Genomic DNA, 10,925 nt, shown 5'->3' on the forward strand with positions numbered 1-10,925 from the left:
CTTCCCCTTATCAATAAAAGTAATGAGATATGCATGTATGTGCATTGAAATAGAGGAGTCCATCCTTCTAAAAATGTATTTTGGCAATGAGTTTGGTTATCCTTGGGGTGTGTATGGCACTGTAAACAAGCCACGCTGAAGATTTTTAAATAAATATTTAAACTTGCTACAGTGGATTCAGAACGTCTTCAGGACCCATCGCTTTGCACACTTGGCCGTGTTTCAGATTGAATTGAATACATTTGCCATTTTTGCCCATCAATCTACACTCAATAGCCCATAATGACAAAAGTGACAACATGAAATATTCCCTACTAGGTTTTTTTTGGGAGTTTTTCCTTGTCTTCTTAGAGAGTCAAGGCTGGGGGGCTGTCAAGAGGCAGGGCCTTTAAAGCCCATTGCGGCACTTCTTGTGTGATTTTGGGCTCTACAACAATAAACTGTATTGTATTGTATTGTATGAAATACAGTCGATTCCTGTTAATCGGGACACAATCATTTTGGTCCTAATAACCGGCTGGTCCGATTACACGAACATGCCTTATACATGTGCAACCAAGACGGGACGTGCTATAAGTAACATATTAAAATGTCATTATGACTTTTATTGTGCTGCACACGTGTATGGCGAACGTACAAACAAGAACTACGTACATGTACATGTACGGTTGCTTACAACTTTGTTTTTTGAATAAGAAATCTACAAATTCTTGACACTCAGCATGCGAAGCACAATAAAAAAGGTTACATTACCAAATTCCAGTCAACGTTTGAAGAACTTGTCTAGTGTGATCTGACGCATTCTGTTGACGCCCTGCACTTGACCTTTGATAAAAGCATAAATTCTCCTGGGGTGCCCAGGGATCCTCCCGATGTCGCTGATCCACTTTACATCCGCTTTCCGCTTTTTCTTATTCTCTGTCACGTTCTTTGGTCCGATTAAATGGAATTTTGGTCCAAATAAGCGAACAATATTAGGCTTATGTAATATGATCTGTTTCGTTTCTTTAGGATTCGGTCCGAATAAGCAGCTGGTCCGATTAACCGGTGGTCCAATTAACCAGAATCGACTGTATGTGCAGATTTATTAAAAATCAGAACATGAAATCTCTCATTTATGTTACTGTAAGTGTGTGGCACTCCAAATTGTGTTCTGGTCCATCCTGGTTGCTTTAATTCTCCTTGAGATGTGTCCAGAACTTAACTGGAGTCCATCTGTGGACAACGTTTAGAAAGGCACACGTGTAGCTCTGTATAGAAGGTCCCACAATTCACAGCTGAGTTGGGCCAGCTGGAGGAGTGTCACGCCCGTGTTTTACTTTGTTAAATCTTTTGTTACATTTTTGTTTTATATATATTTTGGGAAAAGGATGTTAAGGAGGTGGGTTGGCACCCTGCCCGGGATTGGTTCCTGCCTTGTGCCCTGTGTTGGCTGGGATTGGCTCCAGCAGACCCCCCGTGACCCTGTGTTCGGATTCAGCGGGTTGGATAATGGATGGATGGATGGAATCAAAACCCAGGGAAACTCACGGTGCACAAGATCTTAAACCCTGGACAGATTCTAGTTAAACTCATTCCCAGTCGTTTTTAATTGATCCAAGAAGAAGTTGTCATTCAATAGTGGAAGTGGGTGAAACCTCAAAAACACCCATAAACATTGACATACATTTACATTTTTTCATTTAGCTGGCACTTTTATCCAAAGCGACTTACAACGTTTCAGGTACAATTGGTTACATTTCTTTTGTTTTGGATGGATGGATGGATGTTAAGGATGGGGTAGCAAGGCAAGATGAAAAGAAGAAGGTCTAAGAGAAGGTTTATGGATGTGGTGAGTGGGGACATGCAGGTGATGGGTGTGACAGAGCAACATGATGAGGACATCAGGGATCGGCTCTGAGCCCTCTCTTATTAGCAATGGTGATGGACAGGTTGACATACGAGATTAGACAGGAGTCCCCGTGGACTATGATGTCTGCTGATGACATTGTGATCTGTAGTGAGAGTAGGGAGCAGGTTGAGGAGACCTTGGAGAGGTGGAGATCTGCTCTAGAGAGGAGAAGAATGAAGGTCAGTAGGACCACCAAGACAGAATACATGTGTGTGAATGAGAGGGAGGTCAGTGGAATGGTGAGGACGAGGGAGTAGAGTTGGTGAAGGTGGATGAGTTTAAATACTTGGGATCAACAGTACAGAGTAATGGGGATTGTGGAAGAGAAGTGAAGAAGAGAGTGCAGGCAGGGTGGAATGGGTGGAGAAGAGTGTCAGGAGTGATTTGTGACAGACGGGTATCAGCAAGAGTGAAAGAGAAGGTCTACAGGATGGTAGTGAGACCAGCTATGTTATATGGGTTGGAGATGGTGGCACCAGAGACAGTGCTGGAGGTGGCAGAGTTAAAGATGCTAAGATTGGCATTGGGTGTGACGAGGATGGACAGGATTAGAAATGAGGACATTAGAGGGTCAGCTCAGGACTGGACGGTTGGGAGACAAAGTCAGATAAACTGATGGATCAATTCTGTTAGGACCCTAACTTGGTGGGGTGGATTCCTGACTTCTTAACAAACAGAACACAAAGGGCGAGTGTTAATGGCTGTTTCGGTGATACTCTAAGTACATCTGTTTGGTACTCCACAAGGGTGCCACTTGTCTCCTCTTTTGTTTATCTTTTATGCAGATGAACTGCAGGAGTTTACACAAAGGTAGACTGTTCTGCCCCACATGTTAGCTGTTATTTGTTGAGCTGTGCTCCCCCCTTCATCTTGTCATTTATTAACACACCAGTCAGTCACGTCCCACACTCACAGTGGTGCTATAAAAGTCTACGAAACTCACGTAAAGCACGTAGGTCCCATAATAAACATTTGAATACAATACACCCCATGTGTCTCACGTAGGCACCCCTTTATCTCTTGTTTTGGTCATGTCCGAAGCGTATCTTTAAGATATATAAACCCCTGGGTCTGGTTAGTTGTAGTACGCAGCAATCTGAACCTAAGTCTACGCGCTTCTCCTATCTGCTGAACCATGCTTATTCTCATTTGGACATTGTTGGGAACACTGTGAGGGTCATGTTTTTTGACTTCTCCAGTGCTTTTAACACAATCAGACCATCACTGCTGGGGAATAAGCTCACGGAAATGCAGGTGGACGACCCATTGGTAGCCTGGATTACGGACTATCTAACCAATCGGCCACAGCATGTCCGGCTGAAGAGCTGCTGCTCTGATAACATCCTGAGCAGCACGGGGGCGCCGCAGGGAACTGTCCTATCACCCTTCCTCTTCACCCTCTACACGTCTGACTTCAGGTACAGGTCTCAGTCATGTCACCTGCAGAAATTCTCTGATGACTCTGCCATTGTGGCCTGTATCAGGGATGGACAGGAGGATGAATACAGGAGTGTGGTGGACAGCTTTGTGGAGTGGTGTGAGCTGAACCATTTACAGATAAACATCACAAAGACAAAGGAACTGGTTGTGGACTTTAGGAAGCAGGCTCCTCTTCCCACCCCTGTCACCATCAGAGGAACGGATGTTGAGGTGGTTGAGGACTACAGGTACCTGGGGGTACACATTGACAGTAAACTGGACTGGTCCAAGAACACCAACACGGTTTTCAAGAAAGGGCGGAGCCGGCTTTACCTACTGAGGAGGCTCAGGTCTTTCAAGGTCTGTAGGAAAATGCTGACTATGTTCTATCACTCTGTGGTAGAGAGCGTGGTGTTTTTTGCAGCTGTGTGCTGGGGCAGTGGGGTGAAGACAGCTGATGCCAACAGGCTGAACAAGCTGATTAGAAAGGCTGGTTCTGTCCTGGGTGTCAGACTGGAGAACCTGGTGGAGGTGTCTGAGAAGAGAATGCTGAAAAAGCTTCTCGGTATCATGGACAACCCCTCTCACCCCATGCACGCCTCCTTGATGGGTCATCAGAGCACACACAGCAAAAGACTCATTGCCTCCAAATGCAGAACCGAACGCCACAGGAAATCCTTTCTACCTGTGGCAATAAGACTGTTTAACTCGTCCTCATTCTGTAGGTGATCTTTTTCAGAATTTTTGTCATTAGGTCTCATTCGTTTTTTTATTTACTCATCTGTATGTTACTGAATGTTTGTTTCATCCCATCATCACTTGCTGCTATCTCATTTACTCCTGGCACAAACACTAAGTCACTTTTCATAACCACTTGCACTAATAATCTGTTGTTTTATTATATCTGTTATAGTTTTAGTTATAGTTGTTTGTTGCTTTGCACAAATTAGTTCTACAGTTATAATACAAACTATTAGTTATAGTTATTTGTTACTTTGTTTAGAGTTGTTATTCTGTTTGCACTATTACTACTGTTCTTTTTTAACTCTTTACTACCTTATCTTTATTCCTCTTGTTGCACTGAGCATGTATATGACAAAAGAATTTCCCTCGGGATAAATAAAGTTCTTATCTTATCTTATCTTATCTCTTTGTCTTGATCCAACCGTGGAAATCACTCGCCTTGAAAGTGTCTTTTAAAGCTTTATTGTTGAATGTGTACTGCCTGCTATGTATTGCTTTGTAAATCTTTCTTTATTGTCTTTGGTTGTACACCTGTAAATACCTGTATGTTTCTTTTGTATATATTTCAGTTTACAACGAGGTACGTCCACTAAAAGCCTTCAAGAAAGCTCGCTCACCACTTGTCGTTTTTTATGTGGACGTGCCGAGTTGTTTAAGCTCTCTGAGGCCGCGTTGCACGGACAGCGTGGAGTGAGGCAGAAAATAAACACATCCTGAAATCAGCAGATGACTCTCTCATTTTACAAGATTTTAACAAGATAAGGAAGACAGCCGTGGACCTGTTGTCGATGGGTTTGTACAATGGTGTGATCTCTCCTATTTACAATTAAATATTTTTAAGACAAAAGATAAGGTTCAGGTGCTCCCCACCATCCACTATCTCAGTGGTTCTCAAGCTGTGGGGCGGGGGGCGCAAAGTAACAAGAAGAGGGGCGCGAAGATGTGAAAAAAAGAAAACAAGAATCGAAAATATGAAAAATACATCTATTGAAACCAAAGCAAATTAACTTAAACTACATTCTGATACTAGAAAAATAAATATAGAGTTAGATGAATGTCAATAAAAGTTAAGTAGGTATAATAAAATATGCATCTATGATATATCATTAATTAAAAAAGAACAAATAGTTATTAGTGGGCTCCTTTCAAAAAAAACGTTAGGGGGGCGCGATTAAAACTGTTATGAAAACTCGGGTCGCAAATACTTAAAGAATGAGAAACGCTGCTCTATCTCAACTTTAATTCAAAGGGGGACAGTGGAGATGGTAGAGTAGTGCAAATATCCGGGATCAATTATTAATAACAAACTAAACTTTGAGCGTAACACAGAGCAAATTTGCTAAGACATTAAACTGTGTGCATTTCCATAAAAACTGTGGTGTTCTAAAACGTTTGACCGGGTAGTGTACACAGCAGACAGCCCCAGACGGAGAAGCCTATCAGATATTAAACTGACAAAAATACGATCTCAACCCGGAAAACACAGAGATGCCAGCCTGGCGGGGGGGGGGGGGGGCACTCGGAGAAAGTTGCTTGAAATGTGAAAAAAAAAGAAAAGACACGAGAAGGGGAATGGATGTTAAACATTCACGAAAGGCATTGAAAAATAAAAATGATCTGTGATTGGCCAGCACTGGCATCTCGCACTACCCCCCAAACATCCAGCCCCACCCCCTTCTGCAGGCTGTACTGCAGCCAGGACAGTCCAGATACAGGGTGGCACACAAAAAATCGAACCATCTCCAACTCCAACATCGACGTACGTTTCTTAGCCCGTACACGAAATCCAATTGCAAATGTTTGAAGGAGCCCACATGCAATAAAATACACGTTTTTCCTTGTCGTCGTCCTTCAGTACTTGGACACAAGTCATTCTGTATGGCTTCATTTGTAGTGAGTGCAACACACATTGACAAGACCTGCGCGAAACATTCGCTTGTTGTGCCAGCTTACATGTCGGTTTCCTAGGGCTTCTGGCCATCCGTTCTTAAATATCTGCTATGACCGCAGGTGTATGAATGGATGGGGCCCGATTCTTTTTGCAGTTTACAACTGGCCCAGTCTAACTCGTGAATACTGCTCTTTGCTGGTATGCGAAAATGTCCTGCATTTCCTTTAAAGAACCAGTAGACACATAAGCCTCCGCTATTCCATTCCTCTGTTGCAGAGAATACATCTTCCGGATCTCTTTCACGCACGTCGGTACCCATTGGCTCACAGCTTCCTTACTAATGCACTGACCCTGTCGCGACAACAAGGCACCGCGATCGTGACGGCACCCGCCTGTATAATAGCTTGAACCAGCCGGTCGGAGATGGTTCGATTTTTCGTACACCACCCTGTAGATAAAGAGGCAGGAAAGCTTGAGGCACCTCCTCCTCCTGACACCTACCGGGGCTTCATAGAAGACATTTAAATGTGTGTTTTATCTTTGTAACTGCCTAGCTACCTCTTTCTTGGTTAATGGGTTGGTGGGACATCTTTTTTTAGAACTACTCACGGAAGCTCTGTAATGTCGGGATCATATCTTGGCCCAGTGGAGCTTGTCTGGGCCACGGTTCCCAAATATCTGTTTAATATACATCAGGCAACCCCAGACAAGGAAGCCTCTCAAATATTAAACTGATAGGAATACAACCACAGACACGATTGTAAGCAAAAAACACAGAGATGCAATGCAGCTTAGCTGTGGTCGGTCTGACTGGCCCACTTGGAGAAAGTCGCTTCTTACATCTGGGACTTCACCAAGTTGGAGGCACCCTTAAGGAGAAAAGCAGCAAGCAGGATAGAAAGCCAACAGTGGTGTCTGAAATGAGAAAAAAAGAAAGAAAGAAAAGAAAGAAAAGAAATTTGTGTTCACTAACACCTCATTTGTATTGGAAAATTAAACTGATATGTGATTGGCCAGCACCAGCAGTGTTTTACCAGTCTAATTACATAGCTACCTCTTTCTTAGTTAATGGGCTGGTGGGACATCTTTTTCTAGAACTACTGCCACAAGCTCTGCAATACCATGGTCTGGTTGGACAAACCCCACCTGTCTTGGCCATTGTTCCCAAACAGTCATATGAAAAAGTTTGGGAGCCCCTCTCAGCCTGCATAATAATTGACTCTCCTTTCAACACAAAAGATAACAGTGGTCTGTCTTTCATTTCCTAGGAACATCTGAGTACTGCGGTGTTTTCTGAACAAAGATTTTTAGTGACGCAGTATTTAGTTGTATGAAATTAAATCAAATGTGAAAAACTGGCTGTGCACAAATGTGGGTCCCCTTGTCATTGTGCTGATTTGAATGCCTGTCACTGCTCAATGCTGATTACTTGGTCTGATGAGCTCATTACGCCTTGAACTTCATAGACAGGTGTGTCCATCATGAGATATAAAGGGATTTAAGGTGGCCAATTACAAGTTGTGCTTCCTTCCCTTTGACTCTCCTCTGAAGAGTGACAGCATGGGATCCTCAAAAGATCTGAAAACAAAGATTGTTGAGTCAAAGACTCATTGCCTCCAAATGCAGAACCGAACGCCACAGGAAATCCTTTCTACCTGTGGCAATAAGACTGTTTAACTCGTCCTCATTCTGTAGGTGACCTTTTTCAGAATTTTTGTCATTAGGTCTCATTCGGTTTTTTATTTACTCATCTGTATGTTACTGAATGTTTGTTTCATCCCATCATCACATGCTGCTATCTCATTTATTCCTGGCACAAACACTAAGTCACTTTTCATAACCACTTGCACTAATAATCTGTTGTTTTATTATATCTGTTATAGTTTTAGTTATAGTTGTTTGTTGCTTTGCACAAATTAGTTATATAGTTATAATACAACTATTAGTTATAGTTATAGTTATTTGTTACTTTGTTTAGAGTTATTTTGTTATTCTGTTTGCACTATTACTACTGATCTTTTTAACTCTTTACTACCTTATCTTTATTCCTCTTGTTGCACTGAGCATGTATATGACAAAAGAATTTCCCTCGGGATAAATAAAGTTCTTATCTATCTATCTATCTATCTATCTATCTATCTATCTATCTATCTATCTATCTATCTATCTATCTATCTATCTATCTATCTATCTATCTATCTATCTATCTATCTATCTATCTATCTATCTATCTATCTATCTATCTACAAAAAGCCATCTCAGAGGTTTAAACTATCAGTTTCAACTGTAAGGAATGGAATCAGGAAATGGAAGGCCACAGGCACAGTTGCTGTTAAACCCAGCAGTTCTGGCAGGCCAAGAAAAATACAGGAGCGGCATATGAACAGGATTGTGAGAATGGTGACAGACAACCCACAGATCACCTCCAAAGACCTGCAAGAACATCTTGCTGCAGATGGTGTATCTGTACATCGTTGTACAATTCAGCGCAATTTACACAAAGAACATCTGTATGGCAGGGTGATGAGAAAGAAGCCCTTTGTGCACTCACACCACAAACAGAGTCGCTTGTTGTATACCAATGCTCATTCAGACAAGCCAGATTCATTTGGGAACAAAGTGCTTTGGACTGATGAGACACACAAATGGAGTTATTTGGTCAGAACAAAAAGCGCTTTGTATGGTAGAAGAAGAACACCGCATTCCAAGAAAAACACCTGCTACCTCCTGTCACATTTGGTGGAGGTTCCATCATGCTGTGGGGCTGTGTGGCTAGTTCAAGGACTGGGGCCCTTGTTAAAGTCGAGGGTCGGATGAATTCAACCCAATATCAACAAATTCTTCAGGATAATGTTCAAGCATCAGTCACAAAGTTGAAGTGACGCAGGGGTTGGATATTCCAACAAGACAATGACCCAAAACACAGTTTGAAATCTACAAAGGCATTCATGCAGAGGGAGAAGTACAATGTTCTGGAATGGCCGTCACAGTCACCTGACTTGAATATCATCGAAAATCTATGGGATGATTTGAAGCAGACTGTCCATCAAATTGCACTGAACTGGAGAGATTTTGTATGAAGAATGGTCAACAATACCTCCATCCAGAATCCAGACACTCATCACAGGCTATAGGAAGACAGCATCTAGAGGCTGTTAGATTTACAAAAGGAGGCTCAACTAAGGATTGATGTCACTGCACTGGTTACCTGTGCCATTTAGAATTGACTTTAAAACACTGCTGATGGTTGACAAAGCCTTCAATAATCTGCTCCATCTTATATTTCAGAATGCCACTCACCTTACACTCCAAATCGTAACCTCAGATCTTCAAATGAGGGTCTGCTTAGAATTCCAAGAGCTAAACTGAAAAGAAGTGGTGAGGCGGCCTTCTGCTGTTATGCACCTCAAATCTGGAATAGCTGACTGATAGAAATTCGCTGATACGGTGGTGCAATTTAAAAAACTGCTGCAAACACATTACTTTAACATGGCTTTCTCACAGCTTGATTTTAGTGTAATCCTGATATTCTGTGTATGCATTTAATTATCATTCCTGGTGGCTCTGACATCCATACTCACCCCTACTTTCTCTGCTGTTCTTTTTCTGTGGTGGTGATCTGCGCCCCCACCACCTGATCAAAGCGCCGTGATGTCCCTCCATTGATGGATTAAAGGCCAGAAGTCCACATGACTGTCATCAAGTTCTTCCACGTGAACCCTGAATACCATGAGGACTGATTGAGGTCGTTTATGTCAGGGAAAATGTCTAGAGGGGGCTGGGTGGTCTCCTGGCCTTGGGACCCCTGCAGATTTTTTTTTTCTCCAGCTGTCTGGAGTTTTTTTGTGTTTTCTGTCCTCCCTGAACATCAGACCTTACTTTTATTCTATGTTAATTAGTGTTCCCTAATTTTATCCATCCATCCATCCATCCAACACAGGGCACAAGGCAGGACCAAATTTTATTTTGTTATTTATTTTATCTTTGTTCTCTTTGTTCATCCTGTGAAGCACTTTGAGCTTCATCATTTGTATGAAAATCCATCCATCCATCCATTATCCAACCCGCTATATCCTAACTACAGGGTCATGGGGGTCTGTTATGTTACAGCCTTATTCCAAAATGGATTAAATTCATTTTTTTCCTCAGAATTCTACACACAACACCCCATAATGACAACGTGAAAAAAGTTTTCTTGAAGTTTTTACAAATTTATTAAAAATAAAAATACTGAGAAATCCCATGTCCATAAGTATTCACAGCCTTTGCTCAATACTTTGTCGATGCCCCTTTGCCAGCAATTCCAGCCTCAAGTCTTGTTGAATATGATGCCACAAGCTTGGCACACCTATCCTTGGCCAGTTTCACCCATTCCTCTTTGCAGCACCTCTCAAGTTCCATCAGGTTGGATGGGAAGCGTCGGTGCACAGCCATTTTAAGATCTCTCCAGAGATGTTCAATCGGATTCAAGTCTGGGCTCTGGCTGGGCCACTCAAGGACATTCACAGAGTTGTCCTGAAGCCACTCCTTTGATATCTTGGCTGTGTGCTTAGGGTCGCTGTCCTGCTGAAAGATGAACCGTTGCCCCAGTCTGAGGTCAAGAGCGCTCTGGAGCAGGTTTTCATCCAGGATGTCTCTGTACATTGCTGCAGTCATCTTTCCCTTTATCCTGACTAGTCTCCCAGTCCCTGCCGCTGAAAAACATCCCCACAGCATGATGCTGCCACCACCATGCTTCACTGTAGGGATGGTATTGGCCTGGTGATGAGTGGTGCCTGGTTTCCTCCAAACGTGATACCTGGCATTCACACCAAAGAGTTCAATCTTTGTCTCATCAGACCAGAGAATTTTCTTTCTCATGGTCTGAGAGTCTTTCAGGTGCCTTTTGACAAACTCCAGGCGGGCTGCCATGTGCCTTTTACTAAGGAGTGGCTTCCGTCTGGCCACTCTACCATACAGGCCTGATTGGTGGATTGCTGC

This window comes from Erpetoichthys calabaricus, chromosome 17, assembly GCF_900747795.2.
Source record: "Erpetoichthys calabaricus chromosome 17, fErpCal1.3, whole genome shotgun sequence".
Classification (NCBI taxonomy): Eukaryota; Metazoa; Chordata; class Cladistia; order Polypteriformes; family Polypteridae; genus Erpetoichthys; species Erpetoichthys calabaricus.